At 40.4% G+C, this 26,664-nt stretch overlaps 1 long non-coding RNA gene across 3 annotated transcripts in view; it reads right to left on the bottom strand.

Annotated features, from left to right (window-relative positions):
* The window catches only part of LOC118091582 (uncharacterized), a 90,819-nt gene that overhangs the window by 50,398 nt on the left and 13,757 nt on the right, over positions 1–26,664 (bottom strand). For all 3 annotated transcript variants that reach the window (XR_009558272.1, XR_009558271.1, XR_004693399.2), the window contains 2 exons: positions 6,030–6,165; positions 4,111–4,235 (listed from right to left, as the gene is read on the bottom strand). This is a non-coding gene — a long non-coding RNA (uncharacterized LOC118091582). The remainder of the gene's footprint in view (positions 1–4,110; positions 4,236–6,029; positions 6,166–26,664) is intronic.

The raw sequence follows: 26,664 nt of genomic DNA, 5'->3' as shown, positions 1-26,664 counted from the left end.
ACCCAAAAACGCGTGACCCGCAGCGTTCACAACCCAAGGTATCACTGTATCAAAATGTGTTGCTTATGCTAGCGTTTAAAGAAGACACCACCGTCCTGATGCCTTCAGATGTTAGACTATAGCTCCATCTGATGAATGCTGCTATAGAATATATGCTGATGTTATAATTAGCCTACTGAATACTTTGAAAAATCTCAGCAGGCATTTTAATCAAAGTATGATTTTATAGTTTCAACCAATTTCTACCTTTTCTGTATTGTGTCTTTTGTTCACTCCTTAGAGACTATTGTAATCAAGTGGTGCATGATATATTTAAACAAATAAAATATAATTAATATAATTATAGTAATAATTATATATTATATTATATTATATTATATTATATTATATTATATTATAATTATATAATATAATATAATTTAAGAGATTAAAATCAAAGGTCCGAGTCCAGGAAAGTCACACCGAAATTGGAAAGTTGTTAGTTGCAGCTAATGGATATCTCATTGGTTTCAATGGGACTTCAGTGTGTGTGACAATTCAATGCATGTTTAGTCAGATGGAAGTCTCACTTCATTTGATACAGCTTATGCCTAGCTCCATTGACTAGGTGCAGAGCCAAATTTTATTTGTTTACGATCCATTGTTTGCCTTGGATGAAAAGGGTGGGGGAATTGTAAGAGGCCAAGCGCAGGAAGAAGAAACTGTTCACAATGGTGCAAATTTGCCTCTGGAAGGAATTCCACAACCAGAACACCACCACTGAAAAGGCTACCTTGCAATATTTTGAAGGGCCTCTGTCACTAAACAGTAGCAACTTTGCTGCCATTATTACTCTGCTCAGATAAAGGGAATATAAATCGTCCCGTGTGCTTGCTGTGCTTCTCTTTAATAAAAAGACAGGAACTCAAGAGGAACAGACTATCTCAGGAAAGCCGGGGGGGGGGGGCTGCACTGCACTTCACATTAAATGCACATCAGCATAGAAAGATCTCGTTTGTAGGGCTGAGAGGTTGGTCTCAATAAAGGTGCTACGGCTTTGCTCTCTCTGCAGAAATATTGACAGCTACAGTGCAATCAATATTCCAATCAGTGTAGCAAAGTGGTTATATCATGGCAGAAGCCAACCTATCAGCTAAGCTTGCAAAGTCCGCAATACGGAAAATAGAACTGGAGTCTAATTGAAATTAGGGTCAAAGTGATGGCAGCAGATCCATGTGATTAAATACAAATCTGCCCCCAAGCACACAGAAAGAGTAGGGCTGGACCTAGAGAACCCTTTAAAAAAAACAAAAACAAAAGAGTCGAGGAGTTGCATTTTGCTACTGGATTTTACACAGCTGCAGGTCCTTTCTGCACACATACCTTTTCTGTGTTTAAATGCAGAGATAAGGAGAGCAAAAGTAAACTAATAATCATTTATATATATTCACCTTCTTTTCAAAAAGTGAAAATTAGGGGGGGGGGGGAAAGCCTGTTAATCTTCTGTCTGGTGACAATTGGGATAACTCCAAGAGAAAATGTGTAAGGATTTCAAAAGGTTTGTTTGAGGAGATGTTAAGAATTCTAGAATACTCTCCCCGGAATAATCATGAAAGCCTGGAAACTCACTAGGATCCAGACTGAGTGGAATACATTCATAATTCCCGCTCACCTCCTCCCAACGGGTGGGTGGAGTTTGCGACCCCGTGCAGGGCTTACCTGGCCGGGTGCCACCCACCTAGAAACAGGGTGTAATTGGTCCGCTTCTGCCTGGCAGGCCAATGGGCTGCTGGTGGGGGTGTGGCCAGGGACAGGTACTGTAATTGGCCCGCTTCTGCCTGGCAGGCCAATGGGCTGCTGGTGGGGGTGTGGCCAGGGACAGGTACTGTAATTGGCCCGCTTCTGCCTGGCAGGCCAATGGGCTGCTGACGGGGGTGTGGCCAGGGACAGGTACTGGGGCCAATTTTGGCCAATGCTCATTCTTCTTCCTTCATTCCAGACTGAGCGGAATACATTTATAAAAGATCTTTTTACACAAAAGTCTGCCCAACCATAAAACAGTACCGTGTTGAGACTCTCATGTGGCCGTTACAAGTTGATTTTCATCCACATGCCAACACATGTCAAACGAGAAATTGTTTCAATATATTTCATTATTTTTAGCATTTTCACTGACTCAACATATGACAGAAGCCTCAGGTGTTTTTTTGACAGCAAGCTGAATTTTAGCAGGTTATCAGGAACCATGGGAATGACATATCTGGCACATATATGTATGTGGCATAGGACGGGAAACTTGTACAATCCTCCACTAATTCAGATTGCAATTGTGTCAAAAAGAAAAAAGGGAGACATGTCATGGCCAGTTCCGAGCTGTTGAACGGTAGCAGCAAGAAATACTAACACGTCTTTAAAATGACATTTCCTGGTAATATTGGCACAAAGCAAGGTGCAGTTCTGCAAAATTGGAGTCTCAGCGCTGAAATATACATTATAGCTTCCTAAGACAACATGAATGTTTGGTTTCCAGATATGAACTTGCAGCAAATTTGCTCCTCCTCCTCCTGGTCTTTGTTACTCCCATGCAACACTGAGCTAATGCAAAGTTTGGTTTGGTGTGTTGTCCCAACCTAGACTCGGGGTTTAAGCCTTCTCCTTACTCACCACAAACAAACCTTTCAGATCTACGTGTGAACCAGGTCAGTGACTGAAATGACATTTAGCAATTTTAATGTCAAAGACTGTCAAATCACTCATCATAGATAGCTATCATCCCAAGGGGGCACTACAAAAAGCAGCAGAGAGGTGGTAAGAAGTAATGATTCATGTTGATTTACAATAATCTCTGCAGCTACCCTCAAAACGAAGTGTATACCTCAGCTTAGGGCTCCTAGTACTGAGTACCACCAGTGGTTTTTCTGTGGCAGTACTTACCTCTACAGAGTACCATCACCTCTTTCTTTAATGCCCCTGGCAGCCATTTTGTAATGCCACACACAGCACTTTTATCAAGACATCAGTTCTGGCACTTCTTTTTGCTACCAAAAACACTCAGTACCACTTGTATTTCCTTGTAATTAACTTTGTCCAGATTAAACAAACACATGGAAAGATGTGTTGGATGATGGGCTTGAGGGCATCCTGATCAAGTTTGCAGATGACACCAAATTGGGAGGGGTGGCTAATACCCCAGAGGACAGGATCACACTTCAAAATGACCTTAACAGATTAGACAACTGGGCCAAAGCAAACAAGATGAATTTTAACAGGGAGAAATGTAAAGTATGTAAAGAAGAGAAGGTTAAGGGGTGCTATGATAGCCATGTTCAAATATATAAAAGGATGTCATATAGAGGAGGGAGAAAGGCTGTTTTCTGCTGCACCAGAGAAGTGGACACGGAGTGATGGATTCAAACTACAAGAAAGAACCTAAACATTAGGAAGAACTTCCTAACAGTAAGAGCTGTTCGACAGTGGAATTTGCTGCCAAGGAGTGTGGTGGAGTCTCCTTCTTTGGAGGTCTTTAAGCAGAGGCTTGACAGCCATATGTCAAGCCATATTTGATTATGTTTCCTGCTTGGCATGGGGTTGGACTGGATGGCCCTTGTGGTCTTTTCCAACTCTATGATTCTATGATTCTATGTTCAAGGTCATACCACGAGCCAACCCTGGACTTCCATACCTTCAAAATCCCATTTCCATAGAGACCTATGTGCATAATTCTGAATCTGATCTGCATAGACACCCAGCACATGACCTGTACTACTATTTATTTTTTGCAGAGAATTGGTCTCATGTAGCTCCCCACCCCCCACAATGATCACCTTATACAGAGTGATCATTAAAATCAGTTGAATTATGGCGCTCAAATGGCGCTCCCTAAATCACTGCAAAAAAAAAATTAGAAAATGCTGTTGAATAAACCTTTTACTGACATATTTGCATTTAAAAAACCAGCATGTTCATCTCTTGAGAGCAATTTATCCTTAAGAGTGCACGCCTTTCCGATTCTTCACAATTTCTTCAGGGGGAAACATAGGGATGCACCCACTTATACTTCAAAATTATAGCTTTAAAAAGAACATTATATATTTTCAGCGTTTTGTAACTTAATCAAAACAAATTCCTTACCTGGCAGTAAAGTTGAGTGACATTGTGCGCACCCATGACTGGAGATCTATAAAATTCTTTTAGACGTCTCCTACAATTTACACATGCATGGCAAATATTCTTCCATTCACAACATTGCTGAAAAGCTAAAGAAAATAACAAAACAAGGAAAATTACTAGGGCGGAAAAATATAGAATACAGGACAGCCTAGCCAGAAAATATATTTTCCCTAGCAAATTAGAGTGTATTTTGTCATCAATAGGACTGTGTGTGAGAGAGGGGGGGAGGGAGGGGGGAGATGGAGGGGGGAGAAGGCTGTAGTACTAAAATCTATTGGAAGACCAACAGACCAAGAGATTTGGAGGTCCTGCATACCTATTGATGACAAATAACACCTAGCATAAATTTGGTGTTGTTCAGTCTACTTAATCAGATGCACAGCACAGCATACAAAAACTCACACCCCAAGAAATGTGTTTTTAGGCTTTATAGTGCCACCTTTTCCTGTTTGGAATTCACTATGACTAGGTACCATTTGTAATTTGTAACACCAGAAATTTAGGTTTGCACAATAAAAGTAGATTAAAGTGCTTTGTCAGCCTAGCGCAAGAGCTGCACTTTAAAAACAAACAAACAGATCTTTGAATTAGAGAAGTTTTGGGGCAAATACACTAAAAAGTGTGGGAATAATGAATGGTTAAGGGGGATATGCATATATTCCTCACAAGCAAATCAGGATGAAAGCTCATTGTCATATAACAAATCAGACAAAATGCTCAATAAAGACTGGGCATAGTCTGAAGATCACACAGACTTTGTGCAAGCAAGTCAGGGTAAAAGCTATATAAATAGGTCAGTTGGAGGAGCCCTGATCTTCTTTGAAAAATGCAGTTGGAAACGCACAATACAAGCTACAAATATAATAATGCTGCAGTCTGCTAGACATGCTGCACAAATTAAACATTTTAGATAATTGATAGTTCAGTGCAAAGTTAATGGAATTTCATTCCTGGCCCTGCAAAATACCAAGTACTGGTTGGGGTTTCACTGCTCATATGTACTAATGGTTTTCATCTTTCACATCACTGACAAAGAGTAAATTTTCCAGTAAAAGCATCAGAATGACTGGGTCAGAATCAAATAATGCTAATAAAACCAAATGGAAGAGGCAGCTATTTGGCAAATAAAAAACAAACGGAAAACAGATGAAACAAGGCTTATGATGTTCAGTGTTTATCAAACACCTCTTCAAAATGTTACAAATTCCAACATTCCTTAAATTAGGTACAGGTATTTTATATCTCATAATGCAGTAGAGAGAGAGAGAGACAAAGTGTTAATAAGCCCATTTCTACGTGGGTCTATGTGTATGGCACATTTCCCTAATTTTTTTGGAAATCTAAACATGGAAATTCAATGAATACTAGCAGACTTTATAGAACCCAGCCTAGCAAGCTGAGGAAACTCAACTCACCATTGCCAACCACCTTGCATGCCAGTTTTCCTTCTACCAACTTTCACACATTTTTCCCATGCAGAAACATTTCCCTGCTCTGTGACCTGAGATCTTTTAGGTGTAGATGCAAAATACCAAGCCCTGTTGCTTCTAAACAAACAAACAAACAAACAAACCAAAAGGCTATAGAATCTATTCAACTAATTACAGCTGGAGAACTGGAACAGCCACCCAGTTATTAAAGAAATGTTTAGAAAACAATAAACTTGGAGGGGCACAGTGTTCTCTTCAATGGGACTTACACCTTAGTAAACATGTGAAGCTTGTGGGTTGGTATACTAAAGAGATTTTCACAGTGACATTTATTTCATATAATCTTTTGTATCAAGGGTAACGGTCATTGCATTTCTGCCTCCAACTTCACTTGTCAAACATTAATGAAAAATCAATAATGAGTTATGTTCCCAATGTTTTCTGACACACCTGTGTTAAATCCTGAAGAAAGCAGCCCCATTCTGTGGGGCTGACTGGAATATACGAGAAGATTTCCTGCAGCCATTTTCCTCTAAGTGGATTCAACTCAGAAGGATCGATGAACCGTTCGATAAACCTGTAGTTTCTGCAGAGCGAAAAGACAAGGTGTGTGTGTGAGAGAGATTATTTTGGATAACTTTCTTTCTTTGCAAATCTGGGGGGGGGGGGATGAATGAAAGGACAAAGGCTATTTACCACTACAAATATGACATTGCAGTTTGAAAAGGAACTAGTGACATGTGAGGCCACTCCGCCATAGCTTACTGCAGAAACCATTTTGATTTCTCAACATTCCTGTTGAATACTTGGGGAAAGGGGGGCGCTTTCTGAGTAGTCAATAGGAATGATTGGAAAGCCCAAATGGGGGAAGTGCAGTTCCCTGCAAGTCCCCCAGCCATGCACCTTTCCTAAGCCAACAACAAAACAGAACCTCTTTGCAGACAAAAAGCAGAAGAAGGCAACAGGTGGCAGACCAGGACTCACTATGTACTATAGAGAAGGGGCTTGACACAGCTTCTCACTAGCTGGAAAAAAAACGATGAGTCCCAAGATCCCTGGCAAGAAATGAGTTACATCATTTTCAACTAAGCTTTACAAGTAGAGATGAGAGAGAAATTCTGTTCACGTTTTAAGGCAAACAAAACTCACACTTTCCGAAACAATGCATCAGTCGACACACAACCCTCTTTTGGAAATTGCCCTTCTCCAGATTTTGCAATGCATTTTCCAGTCAAGCAATGTGTACAAAAACACACATAATTGGGTAAAGTGTGCATAAAAATGTATTATATTACAGGAAATTGCTTTGAAAAAAAAAAGTGTATATTGGGGAAAATGCATTCAAAATTGTACTGCATACAAAAAAAAATTGCAAAGTGATGTAGAAATGTGTATAAGTGAATTTAAGATTGGAAAAAGGAGAGCCTCAAGAGAAACTAAAATTAACAGATTTCCCCATCCCTACTTGCAAGTCCTCTCTGATGTGTATGAGGAGTCTCCCCGGCCACCGGTTACCTCTTCCCCAGGCTATAGTTCCTTCTTCTTTGGTATGAGGAAGTCTAGAGGGCTGATTGAGATCCTGGACATAGCTGCCAAGTTTTCCCTTTTCTTGCGAGGAAGCCTATTCAGCATAAGGGAATTTCCCTTTAAAAAAGGGAGAACTTGGCAGCTATGATCCTGGATAGTACTGGGAGCAGAGTATGAACCCCATGTCATGTCAGGCCCAGCTCAATAAAAGCAGGACCCAATTCAAAATAAGGCCAGACTGTCTGAGCAGGTGTATCGGTAGTACTCATTTGACAGAGAATACATGAAATGCACTTTGTTTGAACAGAACAGTTAATCTGTGGCAAAGCATGAGTTAAGGTATGAAAGCTAAATCCAGAAGAACACCCATTCTGCCAAACACAATTATGTTCATATTAATGTGTTGACTTGATATTCCCTTGATTAATTTTCATCACACTGTGTATTTGTTTTCTTTCAAGCTTATTCTAAATTAAGCCATTCTCCATGTCATTGTCAGTTCAGGTCTTGAATGCTTCTGCTAATAAAAGCTGCAAAAAGCCTTTTGACTTAATCAAACATGTCACATTATAGAATGATAGAGAAGAATTTGCATCTGTATCTGTGGCTAACAGTATGACCCTGTACACAGTTACCCAGATGCAACTCTCATTTTATTCAATAGTGCTTGCTACCAAGTATTTGCTTTTAGGATTGAAGTTCTAATTGCCAATATATCACATCTAAATGTCATAGACACACTACAGAAAGTGGAAGAAAGCCTTTTTAAACTGACTTTCTAATCAATGTAAGCATCATTGATTTAGAAACTAGGCCACTGCAGCAAAATAAGAATTACCCCCACTCAACCAGGTTGTTGGGTAGGACTTGGGTACGTGTGTTTTAACAAAAATTATATACTACTTGATTATAGTAAAAACTGTAAGCAGTTTACAACAAACATTAAAATTGTCAATAAAAACAGTGAAAACATTTAACAATAATTAAAACCAATATGTCTTGAATGCCTAAACAAAAGCATTTTAAGTAGGTGGCAAAAAGAGTACTGTGAAGGTATCTGACTGATGAAAATCGGCAGGGAGTTCCAGCATGTAGGTTTAATTTCTTACAACTATGGAATAAATACTACAAAGCAACTGCAACAGCATCAGTTCCACAAATCGAAGCAGTTGAGTGGACACATAAAGGGCCGGGTGACCACCTTGCAAATGGCTATCAATCACTAACATAAGGTGGATTACTAAATTTTGTGGAATGGTTTTCAAGAGGGTTTAATTCTGCTCATTGTGATTCGGAAATGGGTAATTAGTGCTGTAATTTGCCCTGAAGAAGTAGGCACCTGGGAGGAAGTTTTGACTCTTTTTGCCATGCTACACAGGTCACGAAAACATGGGTGTCAAGGATAGCTAGCATTGCCTGTAATGAAAACCTTTGCTTTTGTTACTCGCTATCTGGGTCTGAAAGCTTCCCAGTCAAGTTCAGGGGTTGCACATTTCCCTCCCCCAGCACCACACAATGCTCTGGAGCATCACTAGGCTTGTGAACCAGTCCATAAAGCCTTTTAATAAACCTCTAAGATGGTGGTGGTGGGGATTTCCTTAGGTTTGTGCAAGCCCTAACTTGGGCTAAGAGTATATTTTAAGTTGTACCCTTTGGGCGCATACAAAAGTGAGACTTTCATTCTGAGCTGTAGAAGAACGTTTGAGGGAAATAACACATCTGATTTCTACAGCATCTGATTATGAGCTTCAGTGATGTCACTGGTTTTAACAGTACATCCAGACAATCATTTTAAGGAGCCATTAGATGTATCTCATCTGTCCCTTGCACTCACTGACACATCCATCCAGAGCTTGTCCCCAATCTGGTCCTGCTTATCAACAGCATGTGAGAAAGGGACAAGTAATGCAGTTCATAGAGGCAAAGTAGAATCTGAATGGTGCAAAACATAGTGGGGGTTGGGGAGGGCACACATAAAGTTCTTCTGTTGGGCTCAAGGAACGGAACACAAAAGACTGTATCCAATGTAGCATGAGGGCAAGACTGGACACACAAAAATAATTTCCTTGCATCTTCCGGGCCTCACTCCAGGGCAAGTCATGTGACCCATAGGAGATCATGTGATTCCACGAGATCATGGCACCCAAAATGGCCACCCACACACTCTTGTATGAAAAAAATGGGATGTCCCAGTTTTCCCGGGACAGTTGAGGGGTATGTGACAGGATTCCATCAGTAGTTGAGATTGATAGTTGAGATTCCTGAATTGCAGGAGGTTGGTCTAGATAACCCACGGGATCCCTTCCAACTCAATGATTTGGAACCGTCTCCTTCGGGAGGTTGTGGACTCTCCATCATTGAAAGTTTTTAATTTGTATTTTGTATTAGCAAATATATAAACCACCCAGGGGATGGGTGGTATAGAAAAGTAACAAAAAATAAAGCATTCAGGATCTGTATTCTGCTTAGGACTCCTTCTGAAATGTACAATCAGAGCCTATCTGAAGCTGTTGTTTGTTAACTATACCACAAGGGAAGTGTAAATGGTTCTGTAAGCAGAGCTGAGAAATCACAGCAATATTTTTAGATATCACATAAGTGCTTTATAAACACCTCGATGTGGAGCCAATCTTCTTAGCAAACATCCTGACCAGATAGAAAGAACTAGACAATAATTAGGTGCTAGGTGGGTGGACATTTGCTTGTTGAATCAGGAGCATTTATGTGATTTTTGAAAACATTACAGTACACAAATTACCCAAATAAACTAGCGTAGGTTGAGCAGTAATTTGTTGGCTCCTCTACACTGCAAAATCATAGCGGATCCCAGTTGGAATCAGTGGCGCTTCAAGTGCAAGGAGAATGATCTGTAGAACATTCCCAGCACCTTCACACAACATTAGTTCCTATACTTTTCTTTAATAACCTGGAGGGCTACATTTATAAGCCTGAAAACAGACCTATATCCACAATGGAGATGTGGCTTTGTTTTATAATAACAGCTGATTTTAAAAGCCAGTAAGCATTCTGGTTCTTCCAACATTAGTTGTCTTAGACTAGGCTCATCTTTTAGTCAGGTGTACATTCAGCATGACAGGAGTTAATTTTTATACTGTACTGGTGTTTCCATGGATTGTCTTTAAGTTATTATGATGTTCACCACCTTGGTAACTTCTGTTTTAAAAGTTTTATTCCAAAAATTTGGATAAATAAGTGATATGTTGCTACCCTGAAGGATCTCAAAAACTTGCAAATCCCCATATCTTTAAGAGCTGCAAAGATGGGGAGGAAACAGACATATTAAAGCTACCGTTATGCACTTCAACTTTCCATCAGTCGGTCAAGTTTACTGCTTATAGCCAAAGGCTGCTGCAATGTATACTATGTCATTCAATAAAATATACTAGTTTGCTACAAAAACCTAAAACATTTACATTGTTAAAACATGACCTGGAAACTTGAATGTTGAGCATAGAGAGCCAAATAGATAAAAGAATCCTCTGCTACTGGTTCAGAGTTCAACAGATGGACAACACTAGGTTAGCAAAAAATAATAATGCCTGATTGACCTCGCGAATGGATTACCCTCTAAAAACGGGGTACATCATGCTGCCCAACTGATGGGCAAATTTGACCTTTCAGTGACCGAGCTCAAAGAACTTTCCCTACACTCTCAGAAAAATATTTTTAAACGGACTACAATTACAATCCCCCAACCCAAAGAAACCCCCTGTGTCTTGACTAGCTATATGCCATGCAGAAGGAGGATGTACATAGCTCCTTCTAGGCTTCTATGTTCTATCACAACAGTCAGTGCTGGATTAAACCCTGTGGAAGCCCCGAGGCAGTTGAAATATTGAGGTTCGTCTGCAAACTCTAGTGGGATAACATTGACCTAAGAAAGCTTGATTTTAATTTTATTTCAAGATCAAGTCAATATTATTTTGATCTGTTGTTGCGGGGCCCCTAAAAGGCATGGGGCCCATAGGCCTGCTCTGCCTATTTGGTAACCCAGCACTGAAAACAGTATTGAAAATGGCAAACAAATTTGCATGTTCATATTCCCCTTCTCCCTGCAGCTATAAACGGTGCAAAAGCATATTTCAAGGCCAGGCTTTGGCAATGTTGCTTCTGATTGAGAACTCAATTTCAAAAGTCCAAAACAGCATACAAAGACAATCATTAGGCACATACAGCATTTAATGTAATGTATGGCTGTAGATGGGGAAGGCAAACTCTAGCCTACTGTGTTTGGCTGGGAGATGAGCACAATGCCACCTGCAGCCACTCTTACAACTATTATGCACTTGACACGCTTTGATTCCAAGAAGAGGCATAGGCCACCTAGCTTCAATGAGTAGCTGAGCTACCTCCCATTGGTTAGCAAGCTTGGAGGGTCTAATGATAGGAGGGCCTCCTGATTCTGTATGCAGCCAGACAAGTGTTCCATCAATTGTTTGGCCAAAGCCTATTTTAATCATGGCAAAAAGGATGTGATCACTCCCAGCATCCTATTGACACTGATTGAGGATCATCGGTTTGGTGGGAAGCTGATTATTCTAGGCTTCGCTTCTGTGGATAAATGAAGCTACAGGTTACTGTGGAACAGGGAGATATGAAGAGGGGGTAACCTTGTAATAAATTTTTTAGTTGTTTTACACTTTGGTAATAGATAAAAGTTTCCCATAATGTTGATTTTTTAAAAGTTTGACCCAAGAGGTGGGGAGTTGTGAGAAGAATATGCCAGTAAAATGTGATGATAATCTTCCAAACATTTTGTATACCTTCCACACAATGAAATTTATTTGGGGATCACTTTATAAATCTTGGAAGCAGAAAGGGATAGAATGTTCCTTTCTGGGTTGTTTTCAAAATGAATATTAGGAGGAGGAGGAGGAGGAGGAGGAGGAGGAGGAGGAGGAGGAGGAGGAGTACCCCGCCCATCTGGCTGGGTTTCCCCAACCACTCTGGGTGGCTATTGCTATTTTATTTTGCTTAGTTGCCAATTATTTTATTTTTATTTTAACATGTGGAATTTATATTTTGTAGTTCATTTTCATTTGTAATACTTATTCTGATTTTTACAGATTTTATTGAGTTCTATATGTTCTAAAACGTGGAATTTTCATTCTATTCTTGTTGTTTTAATGGGATTCACTGTTTAGTTGTTAGTTGTGATGTTTTTCTCTATTTGATTTTTATTTGTAATGTTTTAAGGTAAGTTGTAAATTTGAATAATATTTTTTATTAAAGATTTTCATGAAATACAAAAGAACGTGCAATGTCTCTTTCTTTTTGCGTACATTTCAAGATATTTTTTTCTCTTAAATATAAGTGGTATATAAATTGTTGGGTAAATTAATAAGCAATACTATAAAACTGATATTACAAAGCTGTTTCATTCAACAAGCTACTGAGAAGTAAACAATAATGTACAAATCAAAACCCCATTTTCAACACAAATTAATTCACAGAATACCTTGGACAATATACTTCAAACAGAGCAGATGGGTAGAATATTAGATTCACTTAAAATGAATATACAATATACAGTATTGCATTTTTACAGATAATTAATCCTCCAAAGGTTGTTATAATAAGGTAATGTTATATTATTCACTGCATTTTAGAAAGAGCTTACATGTTTCTCAAGGTCATAAAGCCCCAAGATTTATACTGGCAGGCTCTTACTCTTACCGCACGAGCAGTATGTTTCAAACACTAAGTGGCATTGTTACTTACTCAGAGGACTATCAGACACAGCAGGGAAGACTGGGAAGAGGTTTAGGGAGTCATATAAGATGGGGGGGGGGATTTGCTAGGGAAGGATCAGATGACTGACTAGGCAGGGCAAAAGTGATTTGGGAATCACTCTAGTTTTTATTGTTGTTTTCAAAACAAGCAACTCTTGAGAAAGGACTTAATCCGGGGAAAAGAAAGCATTTAGACAAATACGAAAGCAATCAAACATTACTTTTTAACCATATCTCTGTCTTGACTTCGTTCAAGGTGTGGGACAAAATAACTCTGTGTGATCAGCCACACAAAGATATTGTGTCTTCCCTTAAAGAGGGCACGCATTGTGGCGAGACCTGGAAACCGATCCCCTGTATTGTGGATGAGTGAGATTGGACAGCCTCAACACCCGATTGGTAGGTCCCTCGTTGTTGGGTGCAATCTGGCCAATGGGACACAGTCCAAACGGATCAAGGGACCTATATATACCCATGCATGTGACCCAGAGCTTCCTCTTTCAGCCCGTGCATTCAGAACACCCACCCACCTCTCCCTACCTTTAGGGCTTTGTTGCACTTGACCTTGCTATGCTGTCATCTGTCGTTGGGAAAGGGGCACGGCAGGAATTGTCCCCACTTGGCTGATTGGCTGTTGCCATTTGGGTTTCACCTGCCACGTAGCAAATCGTCACAACTTGTAAGGTTGCGGATAGGCTCTGGTTCAGGTGATAGGGATGGGGGAACGCTCTTGCCATCCCTATGTGAAGGGTATTCCGTTAAAGGAATCCAGAGACTCAAATTGGTTTGGTCAACCCCTGTGAGGGGGTTGTGCCCGTGCCTGAATCCAGGGGGACATCTGGGTGGCAGACATAGTCTGTTCCCAACTTTTTGCCTATCCAGGTGTTCACCCTTGACTGACCTATGCTGGCCTGGGGAGTGGTGCTACTGGAAAGGCCCTAGCTCATCCTCTTAGGTTTCTTAGGGAAATGGGACAGGCAATACCGTGTACCATATTTTCCATTGTCAGGGGTTGTCATGCTGTTGCCTACAGGCTGCTCGTTTCCCCACTTATACCTCTGCAGGTGGTTTGTGTTTAAATAAAGTGGCCTAAGTTCTGCCAAAAACCAAAACTAAAATTTGAGTCAAGTGTGAATTTATTTAGGGAGGGGGGCGTTTCTGGGTCTGAACACGCAAAATTAAAGCAGATTCTGTGTGCTGTTAGTTTTGTGTCTATTGGCCCTAAAATAGTTGAGCTGACAGTATCATCTCTCTCTCTCTCTCTCTCTCTCTCTCTCTCTCTCTCTCTCTCTCTCTCTCTCTCTCTGTGTGTGTGTGTGTGTGTGTGTGTGTGTGTGTTGATTGTGTTGTTTGAACCAAATAAAAGGCAGCATGTAGCATGGTACTATCTTGCCAAACAGAAAGCATATGAATAGAATTTTCCTATTGTGGTGGTTTCAGTTGTGTACTGTCATATCCAAATTTTCTGGCTGATTTTTGGTGGCACATTGTAAATTACTGGAAATGTGTATGCTAGGTGTCTTTGGCTGGGTGACAAATAGATCTGAGAAGCCTCTTTTTAAGTCCTGTGGCAAGCAAATGTTAGACACTGAATGGATCCCAAAGTATATGGCAAATAAATCATAACTCCCTCAACATTTTTGATATAATTGTGATACTATATATTCATCATATGCAATGCAGTGTATAAGAGATGAACTTACACCAAGGTGACTCAAGTTCAAATCCTTGTTCCACCATTAAGTTCACTGGCTTACTTTGGGCTAGTTTCAATTTTGCAACCTCACCTACTTGTGATATTGGTGCTAATATAAAAGTAGGAAACCTTCATCTCCTCTGGTTCGTTATTGGAGGAAGGGTGGAAAATGGAAACTGAATGAATTACTTTATCATGCATGGTTCAAATTCCAATAGCGTTTCTGAGAAAACAAAACACACAGATGACTTTCCACATATTTGCTTCTTGATTTTACCACAATGCTATTTGTTCAATCGCACTTTTTTTTTTAAAGAACAGTTTTCTGTGCAGAAAATACTGTATGTCCAAAAGTGCTTCTGGTTTATAAGTTCAGAGATTCCCCAGGTCCTCAAGGGACTATCACGGAGCCAAAGATTTTGCATTTTGATCTTAGATTCTGCTAGCAGATGTTTAAAAATGCATGTAACTAGACAGCTCCCTTTTGGCTACACATCTGAGAAATCTTGAAAACCTAATTTATTCTTTCAAAGGTCAGCTGTAACAGACACCCAAAATTGGTTTCAAATCCTCCTGGGAAAACTGTCGAATAAAAAGTCCTTCTGTGTTTGAATAATTTTACCCATTTTCAGCATGCATTCATTTCTTCCACAGACAGATAATATATCTTGACAAGCTTATGTCCTATATGTGCTTCTGCACTCATATATATTAAAATCATATCAAACAAATATACACAGTGTAGATAGTATGACAGAATACAGTTTTGGCTTACCAGCAGCCATGCTAAACATTTTAAGGTCATGGATCCTAAGCAGTCATCTTAAACTGGGTAAAGCTGTTCACAATATTAGTTGTACAATGGATACATTTTTACTGGCCAATAATACTCAGCGACAAAAATCAAGGCATGCTGTATCCAACTTGCATGCCTACTTGGTATTATCTGGGGGGAAGAATTTCTTGCATAGCACTTAACTGAAAAAATTTCACATAAATTCATTAATCTGTACATTTTAAAAATGCAAAATACAGGTTCTGAGCAGATTTCCACATGTAAATTCAAAACACTGAATTTCCCTGAATCTGATGGGACACCAAAATTGGAGGGGAATAAAAGATAACCCTGGGCAAAACTGCATTCTAGTTATAAAAGAAAGAAAGAAAGAAATCTTGGTCTAAGTTTTGGATTGTGGTGAGCTGTGCATTTTTTAGGACTCACCTTATTTTTCTGATTTTAAGTTATTTTAAACTGTTTTTAATGTGATTTAAATTGTTGTAACTTGCTCTGGGACCTTAGAGTGAAAGGCAAGTAATAAATTAAGTTAATCATAATTATTAATCACAATTATATAACACACTCCCTGGAGAGGTACCTTCTTTGGCACCAGGCAGTTACCTTTTCATTTCCCCAGCTTTTTAGATCCACAACTTTTAATCCACTAGATTTTAGATCTACTGTGTATTTTATTATATTGTATAAATACTATGCAAAATTTTTGTAACATATTACTTAGCTGAAGAAATGCACTGAAAAATTAAGAGAAGGGAGACTTTTGAAGGACGGCTGCATTTTGACGTGCATATTATTTCAGGAAGAGCAAATTAGGTAGGTTTGCCTCTAAATGCAGATTGAATCAAATTCCTCATCTATCTCTACTCAATGCGCTGCTCTGTGTGTAGATGCAACCTATCAAAGCAACTGAAAATGTCCCACACCAAATTGAAAGTTAAGTCCCTAACATAATGAGCTTTAAAAAAAATGAAATGAAATAAAAAGCTTGATCACAAGCCCACTCTTCCCTCTTGCTGTTTCCAGCAACTGGTCCTCAGAAGCGTTGCTGTGGATGAGAGCAAAGCCATCATGGTTAGTAGCCTTATCCTCCATGAATAAGGTTCAGTGGTGATGAGTTCTGTTACAATAACAAGTGCAATGGTCATATGCTTACTTTAATTAATTAACCTTTAGTAACTAGACTGGAGCCAGCTACAGAGATAACAGAAACTCCTTGTTGCAACAGCTCCACAGGCTATAGGTCCATTTCTGGGCAGAATTCAAAGTGATGGTTATGACCTCTAAAGCCATATAACAGCTTGGGTCCAGGCTATCTGAGGGATTGTAGTTTCCGATATGAGCCACTCCACCTTTTGATCTACTTCAAGCAGGCTTTTTCCTTGGTCCTGCCATGTGCATTGGGCCACAGTAGAGGGACTTCTTGGAAGATGTGCCCAGATTGTGAAACATGCTTCCATGGGAGGCTAGACTGGTCTCCTCTCTGTTTTCCTTCCAGCAGCAGGCAAAGACCTTTTTGTTTAGATAGGCCTTTGGCCACTAACTAGCTGCAGATTTTGTAAATTTTCTTCTCCACTTGTGCTTTTAAATGGTTTTAAGTTGTTTTGATTCAGTGATGCTTTTAATATGGTAACCGTTTAAATATTTATAACTGCTTTTTTCCAGTTGTACCTTTTAAATTCATGAGCCTCCTTGGGTTCTGCACGGGGGAGAAAGGTGAGATATTAATGAATTGATATAGGTAAGGGACACAATAGGTGAAAGGCAGCTGAGACCCATAAATTTAAAATAGGACAAGGGAGGTGAACAACTGACGATCACTTGAGCACATTAGATGTGTGCTTTATATGAAGATCCCATAGGAAAAGAAATAGTTTCAGTACTGTATATGCACACATATACACACACAGGCTTTTTGGTGTTTTGTTTTGTATTACACCATTGTTTGCTCATTTAGATGAAATGGCGAACTATGGTGTGCAAGAAAGCAGAATACCAATTTAACTTTCATATCCCATGAACAATATTTTTTCAGGATGCCTCCCTTTCCCGGACCTTTCACTTAATCTGTCAGAGGGAAATTGCATGATGGCGATTTAAAATGAGAAGTCAGTGAATTTCAGAGCAATGCAAATGAATCATTTTTGTTGGTCTAATGCAGGGGTCAGCAACGTTTTTGAGGCTGGTCCAGTCCACTCCCCGGCAGACCTCTCGGTGGGCCAGAGCATGCATGCCCGTGCTCACCCGCGCATGCGTACACGCTATTTCCGACGCACTTCCAGGATGAAGGAGCGCCCGTGCGCATGCACACACACTGTTCTGCCTGGCCTTTGGGCTGGACTCAGTCTGATCACTATGTTTTTCCTCCCCATGCCGATCCACTGAAAGGAAGCTCATGGGCTGGAACTGGCCCATGGGTTTAGGTTGCTGACCTCTGGTCCAATGTAACAAATTAAAAAACAACAACCAGATAGATAAATTTATATGAACTTTTATTTTGGAATAAGTCTCACTGAATACAGTCGGAATTACTTTTGAGTAAAGGTTCATAGAGTTGGGGGTTTTGCTATACAGTACAGTATAAACTTTTTTTAAAATGTGACCCTAACTATGTCTACTCTGAAGTTAATCCTTTGAGTTAATAAGGCTTGCTCCCAGGTAACTGAAGTTAAGAGGTCTGAAGGTGCAGCCCACATTTTGAAATTTAAAAGCCCAGTTGGTTCCTATCCTTGAAAAATAATGCAGGCTAACTATAAAATTTCCTGAGCAACCTCCTCAATTTATTGTTCTAGTGGAATTATAAATCTTATGGGTTTATTCAAAAGTATTGATATCCTGATTGAAAATAAAATGTATTCATAGAATAAAGAAAATTAAAGAACGTATACGCCACTATTAATCTCCACTGGTTAATGAAAATGTGGGCACATTATCCAAAAATCACAAAACCCAACCTAATTTTCTGTGATGTTTGGCTACTTGTGTACCACCTTAATTTCCAAGGACAAAACTTTTGAAAGAGCTGTTCACCTGCAAAAACACTGCATGAGGCCTCTTATTAGATGAAGAAACAAACCTGTACTGCAGATTGAAATCAAATAATTGTACCACGTTCTAAATCATTTGAAATTGTGATTAAAGCCCCATTTTCATACAGTAATGAAATACATTTTTAAACGATGATTGACTGAGCACTGCTTATTGTTAATTTGGTTATAACAACAACCTCACCGCTTCAGAGCAAACCATTATAATTACTGTTTTCTGCAGTTATGTTTAGTTTGAAATTCAGTTGAGTCTAGCCATCTGTAAAATGAACTTCTGCTTGCACAACTTCACTTCCTCTTCTCCCAACCAGAAGTCCCCCACCATAACCAAAATCTTCTCAAGACAGTTGGGGGGGCGGGGGGTCCAGAGCACATTGGCGGATTGTTGCTAGGGCTGTGCAGTGGAGGAGAGGAAAGAGGAGTCCACTCACACAATGTTGGATCTCACCCACAAACTTTTTCTTAGGCCACTCTTCAGGAGGCATATTTTATTTTATTTTGTAGACTGTCCTTCATCTGAAGAACAATGCATTGGAAGAGAAAACAATTTTGAAAACAATTCCAAAACCATTGGTACTTGAAATAGGTACATAAGCCACAATCACTCCATAAGATCAGTGAACAAATTAATCCATCACAATCATTTTCTAAACAGTAGTGCCAAAAAATATTATGAAGAACAAAACAACAACCACAACCACATTTGTAAGGCTCGTTAGCAGGCCTGCTCAGTAGGGACCATATCTGAATCCGTTACAAGGGGTTTCCACTAAACAAGGGGCCATCAGACAAGCAAAGAAGCAGGACTTCTGGTGACGACCTTAAATCGTGGGCAGGGTCATATGGGTGAAGGTGGTCCCAAATAGTTTAGAGTTAGCACCAGCAGTCTGAATTGGGCCAGGAAACAAACCAGCAACAACGGGTGGAATCTTGAGATCATATCTACTGACTTCGTGTTCCCAATCAACATCTGGGAAACTTCACTTGTATCAGTTAACGTTTCCAAACCACATTCAAAGGCAGCCCCACAAAGAGTACAATACAGCAATCTAGTCTGGAGGTCACCAGTGGAAAGCATAAACAAGACTAAGTCCACCCTACACACAGCCCAAAACAAATGCGAGTGAGCTGCAGGTGGAAAGAAATCAAGTTTTTAAGAGGTTTTAGAATTTCTTGGGCAGATTGAGTCTGCCTTGTGCAGCCTACACTATATCTCAAGAACCAATGATGTCTATAGGCCATTATAAGGCCCATAAGTTCAAAGGCCTCTGCTGCATCAGAGGTGTGGAAGGCATGGGGATGCCACAGTCCACATTAGGCCTACAAATGTATAAGATTGTTGGAGCTCCAACCTCCTCCCAGCCAGCCTGAGAAGCACAGACCTGAACCTTCACAGCTCAGAACCAAAAGTGTATGGCCTTCTCCATTGGTGCCAGGCTGGCAGGCCTCTAAAATCCAACACACCTCCACCATCCCTGGTTAGTTGGTTTTACCTCTTTGCTTGTACCCATCAAGCACAGAAGTAAACCAAATAGCTAGTTTCCTCCCCTGTTTAAGGAGGGAGCAGGAATCACCATCTCCCACTCTGCAGCTCCAGCATTGGGAAGAAGCCATAGGATTGTCCTGCTCACCATAGCCTGGCTGACCTTTCACCATATTGAGATGGTAAGTCAGGTGGCAAGCATAATTGTTGGACTCTGATCAGTATTAGAGGAAATATATTATTTCCAGGCACCCTTGAGTATCAGAACCTGTGATTGAGATATTAAACACAGATCCAAAGCCTTAGTTTTATCAGAGGGGCTCATTACAGCATTTAAGGAGAGGATAGTGGATATTATTTTCAGGGATAAGGTTTACCTGTTGCTTACAGGCATGTTTAAATTTTCTTTTGAAATGTATCAGGAGCACATGGATGTAGCAGAGCTCATGAGTAAGGTGTGCATCTTCTGTTGTCACTTATTTGGAATATGTACTTCAGTCCTGAGGTTATTTTCCTTATCATCTTCTAATAAGCACATGCTTATCCCTCCTAAGGGTATGCGGGTGGTGCTGTGGGCTAAACCACAGAGCCTAGAACTTGCCGATCAGAAGGTCAGCAGTTCCAATCCCTGCGACGGGGTGAGCTCCCATTGCTCGGTCCCAACGCCTGCCAACCTAGCAGTTCGAAAGCACATCAAAGTGCAAGTAGATAAATAGGTACCGCTCCAGCGGGAAGGTAAATGGGGTTTCGGTGCGCTGCTCTGGTTCGCCAGAAGGGGCTTAGTCATGCTGGCCACATTACCCGGAAGCTGTATGCCAGCTCCCTCGGCCAGTAAAGCGAGATGAGAGCCGCAACCCCAGAGTCATTCGCAACTGGACCTAACGGTCAGGGATCCCTTTATCCCTCCTAAGAAGCAGAAATGCTCATGCAAGGTGGAATTAAGGATTAATTTGCAAAAGAAAATTTAAAAGTACCAAATCGCTAAACTGATAGCTAGAGGGCAGTATGGAGAGGATTTAACAACATGAAAGTAAATGAACAATATTTTGAGAATGTACCAGCAATTCTCCAGTACAATTTTTCATCCACAGTTAATTTAGCTATTAATTTAGTTCATTTAGCTATGAATTGGATGGATGGAGAAATAAAATAAATTTCTTGATGAAAAAGGAAGGTTGAGGTTGATCCTGAAATATAGTGGAGACTCAAGCGTGCCAATTGGCCACATGGGAATAGAAGTGATTGGAGAGAAGAGGAAGAAGAAGATGGGAGTGGGGGAATAGGCATTTGAAGTGCTGACAGCCGGAGAAGAAAAGTGACAGATGTCTCACCTCTTGTCCCCACTTCATTAACTCAAGATGTAACACTCACCCTAGAATCACAAAGCCGGAAGGATCAGTTTCTGCAACCCAGGCATCCAATGCCCTAAAAATGATTGACACTGTATAAATGCAATCCTATGCACACTTGCTTAGTGAGATTTATTTCTGACTAAACCTATATAGAACTGCACTATATTAGTATTCTACGGTTCCACGGGACTTTTTGATACTGTTTCCACTCACCCATGCAGTTTTTACTCCATAGTAACAAGGATTTGGGAGTACGTTTGTTTCAGCTTCACATGCCATGAAACCACCTATAGATGAAGTCAGAATAAGGGTCAGTCCATTGAACCCAAGTTCATATGACAGTAGCAGACACTTTGGAGATTCCAAGGAAGTGGTGAAAAAAATATGGATCATTTTGACTTCCTCTTCCCATAGTTCGGATCTTATCAGGGGCAGAAGGGGATGGAAATCTTTCCCACAGACTTTTTTATTAACTTAAAAAACATTGTCCCCTTTCAAACAAGACTCAGAAGCATGAGAAGTATAGGATCATCATGAATGTTCCTTGGAACAGGCAACACAACTCTTATATAATGAGAATGACTGGTTTACTGGTCACTGGAGGACACTTTAGCCCTGAATAATAATAATAATAATAAATAATAATTAATATTACTACTACTACTACTCTGGCCATCTGACTGGGTTGCCCCAGTCAACCTGGGCAGCTTCCAACATGTAAAAAAACACAATAAAACATTAAACATTTAAAAACTTCCTTATACAGGGCTGCCTTCAGACGTCTTCTAAAGGTTGTCTAGTTACTAATCTCCTTGGCTTGGGGGAGGGGGGTCACACAACTCCATATCCTCCACTGTTTTTCCAATGAAAATAGGGATGTCCTAAGGAAAAGTGGGACATTCTGGGATCAAATCAAAGCCAAGACGGCTTCTGTAAAACCAGGACGGTGCCTGGAAAATAGGGACACTTGGAGAGTTTGTTAGTATTGATCTGTATATCCCAAATGTCTTCGGGCCATGCATACCTGAGAGACTTCCTATAATATGTCATAAAAATTTACAGAGCACCTGAATTCTAGAAACATTTTCTAGAACCAGTAGAACTCCCCCTTGACAGATACATATAAAATTTCATTTGGAATTCTAAGTTATTATTCTTTTGTTTTCAGGGGATTTGACATATTTGCAGGTTTAATTGTTTCAAACTGTTGTTATATTATGTTGAGGTTATAAAGTAAAATAAATGAAATGCTGTGGCGGCGGCAGTGCCAAGCTCAGCTCTGTACATCAAAGTGGCACCAGGACTTAAATACACACAATTCAACGTATGACAGCAACTGGTCAGCCTGATTCTGATCTCATGAAACCTCTTTAGCATGTAGAATTTGCATTGCAGGTGCTTAAGTGCACTTGAAGGTGAGACAGGTCCTCTAGCGTTCTTCCTCTTCCTCTTAAAAACCACACACCTTATAAACCTGTTCCAAGTTTTGAAAACTGAAACACTTATGGGCCTTTGCCTGGTAGCTAGATTATCAAAGTGTCAAGCGATTGTTTTCATCTATTGCTGCTGAGAAGCGCAACCCACTGCTTTTTATTATTATTATTCCTTTCCATGGAAAGGGGATTGAATGGGGATAAATAAAGCAAGGCGTTTTTTGTTTTGTTTTTGTTTTTCAAAAGGGCAATATTTTCAAATTAGCATCCAGCAGTTGAGTAGGAGCTTTTGTTAGCTACTCCTCCTGACTGTCATCTTTGGTTTCTGTTGCCATAGAAACCACAGCATCTAGTATTCAGGACAGTACTCAAGGCTTGTGAATTCATTCCCATTCCCAAGTCTGCTCCAACCAGGTACTCTGGGAAAATTATGCTGGCTGGGATGATCAGGATCTCCACAGCAGGCTTTCCAAAGGTAAAGCTGTGGAGAGGTAGCAATTTATTACTTCTTTTTATTAAGCTTTTACCCTTTGATTGTGGTGTTATTTCTAGTCTCAGTGCAGCAGCTGCCCCCCTCAGTTAGCCCTCCAAATTGAGCTCTCCTACACAGACTGATTAGAATGACCATCAGAAATAGAATAGAAATGGCTATCCACTGTTACCCTAATGTGACCAGGAAGGGAGCTCTGTTGCGGTCAATGATGTCATGATCTCTTCTGCAAAGTGACAAGCTAAGTAACAACCACTGGAGTCAACTGCAAGCCTTGGCAATGCAAAACTGATATTTACAGCTGCCATTCTCAACTGAAGTTTTGCTGGTGACTGGAATGCAATGTCAGGCGTTATCACTTTCTTTGGATAGCAAAACAATGATTAATTCAAAGCAGAATGCTTTTCACCCCAGTAGTCTGGGTTTCCATATTTCTATTGGATGGGGGAGCCTAGACATCTGAAGGGGATGGAGAGTTGAGGTTTCGGATTCTCTGTACTAAACCTCATTTTTCCACATAAGAGGACACGAATGAAGACAGATCTGTATCATTTTGAGTGATGGATGAACCACCACCATCTTGGTTTGTAAAGTTTTGTTTGTTTGTTTGTTTTTGAGGGGTGGAGGTTGAAATAGAAGGCTGCTGCTGTTTCTGAGCCCATTCCAAAGTTCAGCTCCCATGTTCATATGACATCAGTGGGAATGAAGCAGGACTCAAACACCACCCCAACTCCCCTGTACTTCCTAACCTTGCTCCACTGCCCTTCTCTTTTCCTCTAACGCTCACCTCTTGATGTCAGTGACCAGTGTCAATTACATCCTGCCATCTAGATCACTGAACTGATCATAGAAAGCTACCACATTGGGGGAGAAGGGCTCCAGGTTACTAGCTTTCTATGTAAAGGGAATTGTTTTGTATGAAGGAACATTGTCTTACGAGAGCCCACACACAGAATCTGAAGGTACAGCCCAAACTCAGGACTACTTCCCAAATGAGAACCAGGCCCTGGGGATTCATGGTTTCTTCCACCTGGGCCATCAGAGAACTTAGTATGGAATTCAGATACCCCCAAAAAAATTATACCCTGAGGCTCCTTCTGCCTTGGATACTATTGTTCCAGCAGTCCATGTGCCAGGAAGTAATGGAAGGTTCACAGAAAGCCCTCATGTGTGGCCTTCACATAATCGCAGGCACAGCCAGGTAGGAAAGGTATCTATAATGGCAGAAGCTGGTGGCTATGGCGGAAGAAGAGTAAGATCCATATGAACTGATGCAAATGTTTCCCTTCTCCATGCCATTTGGTGATACATTCTGTAGTACAGGCAATATCTCATTAGTAAGCAACAGTAAACTAGAAATAATTAGCTGTCTCTTGCCCATAAGATTTTTGGATAAGGAGATGACTGAGAGGGGGGTTAACTTAAGACATGTTGCTGGAACAGATGATGGCATAGCTGTCTAAGAAATTATTTGTATGACCATATGCTCTGAAGGAGGAGTAAGTTCTAAGCCTCCTTCAGTTGTTTCTTCTCCACCCCGTGGTTATAATTGTTCAAAATCGCAAGAAGAGCCTACATGTGTGAAGACTTTCTGCTTTAGATCTTAACCCCCAAAGTGTGGGTAGCAGGAAGGGGATACAACAGCAGTAGCAGGGCTAGCAAGCAGGGTGGTGAGCGCTCACTCTCTCTACCCCCAAATTTGATCCATGAAGAGAAGTGATTAAGGGGGAAGGGGGTCCTGAGCCAGTTTCACAGAAGTATCTCAACCCTTCCTGTGGCCATCCTGTCAAGAATATTTTACTAAAGGAACAGACACAGGGTCTCTCCATAACCAAGAGTAATCTAGTGTAATAAAATAACCTCAAGGATTAATAAACACATGATCAACTTTAAAACTAGAAAATATATGGCCCAGAGTAACCACAAGCGAAACTGCATAGACATATTGAATTGAATAATTGAGAAGGCAGTGAATTATTATTATTATTCTTATTATTATTATTATTATTTATACCCCACCCATCTGGCTGGGTTTCTCCAGCCACTCTGGGCGGCTTCCAACAAAGTATTGAAATACAATAGTCTGTTAAACATTAAAAGCTTCCCTAAACAGGGCTGCCTTCAGATGTCTTCTAAAAGTCTAAATGAATAATATAGAGTAGTTTCCAATCACCAGGTGGTTTTTCTACAGACATGTACTCAATGGGACTGGGAAAATAGAAAAGGCAGCGGAATTTACCATATGCTATCACTTACTCCCAGTAGTAGTAGTAGTAATATTAATTTGCGTATATTCCACCCATTTGACTGGGTTGCCCAACTTCCAACAGATTATAAAACAACAGTAAAACACCAGACATTAAAAATGTATCTATACATCCCTTCAGATGTCTTCTGAAAGTCAGATAGTTGTTTATTTCCTTGACATCTGACAGGAACGCATTCCATAGGACAGGCACAACTACCAAGAAGGCCCTCAGAAGTCACGCCCGCCCTGTGGAATGTTCTCCTGTCAGATGTCAAGGAAATAAACAACTGCCATGGTGATATTACTGAGTAGATTGTAACATCAATAGCCCCAAATAATGGATATTTTTATAGCTCAATAGTAGTTCATTTCAGCCCTATCACACATTACTCACCTGTATGGCATATGTGTATAGATTAAGGAGCAAGGCCTGAGGAGGAGCTCTACATGATTAAGGCTCCCAAATAATCAGATGTATTAACTGCACAGGAGTTTGGGTGTTGGGCTTTTTGCTTGCACAACTGTACACAATATATGGTCACTAAGGGGGGGGTACGTGATGTTGGTTTGCAGCTTTACCCCATACTCTACACACTCACGCCCTAGACATGAGCAAGACAGGGACAGAGTGACACATAACACAGAAATTCAAGGTGCCAATATATGGAAATCCCATTGGTGGGGGGAGGGGAGGGTGGAGTATCCCACTAAGAAGTGGAGTTAAATGGACCTACCCTACAGAAATCAGAAACGGACTGGAATTTGATCCATTTTCAGCACAATTCTGGGCTCACTTCCAGGTGAGTGGAGATAGGATAGCATTCTTTATGTTCTAAAATAAATGAACACTGGCAAAGCTCAACAGAAGCCCAGTCACAACAAAATGCTTCTCTTGCCAAGCTGTGTACTGTAGATGTAACAGCCCTTCATGTTTCTGAATAAGATGAGAGGGAAGAAATAATTGCAGCAAATATTCCTTCCCATACTTTAGTCTCTCTGCCAAGGCCTCTTGTTAACTTAACATTTTTATTTTATTTTGCACTGTATTGGAAGTTGTGCTGCTAGGCTTCTCCCACTGCAACAGAGCCCACAGATGGTGAAAGGAAAGGGAACAAGACTGAACTAGCCATACATTAAAATGAGGAGAGATTTTTCAAAGTGCAGGGCTGTTTTACACATCACACAGATGCAATAGGATTGCAGCACAGTGCTGCTCCCAGCTGCGGCTCTCTTGTGTGTCATATAAGTGTTTTGAAATACCCG

Source organism: Zootoca vivipara, chromosome 10 (assembly GCF_963506605.1).
Source record: "Zootoca vivipara chromosome 10, rZooViv1.1, whole genome shotgun sequence".
Classification (NCBI taxonomy): Eukaryota; Metazoa; Chordata; class Lepidosauria; order Squamata; family Lacertidae; genus Zootoca; species Zootoca vivipara.
The sequence above is the reverse complement of the archived record's forward strand: the minus strand, read 5'-3'. Positions and strand labels throughout refer to the sequence as shown.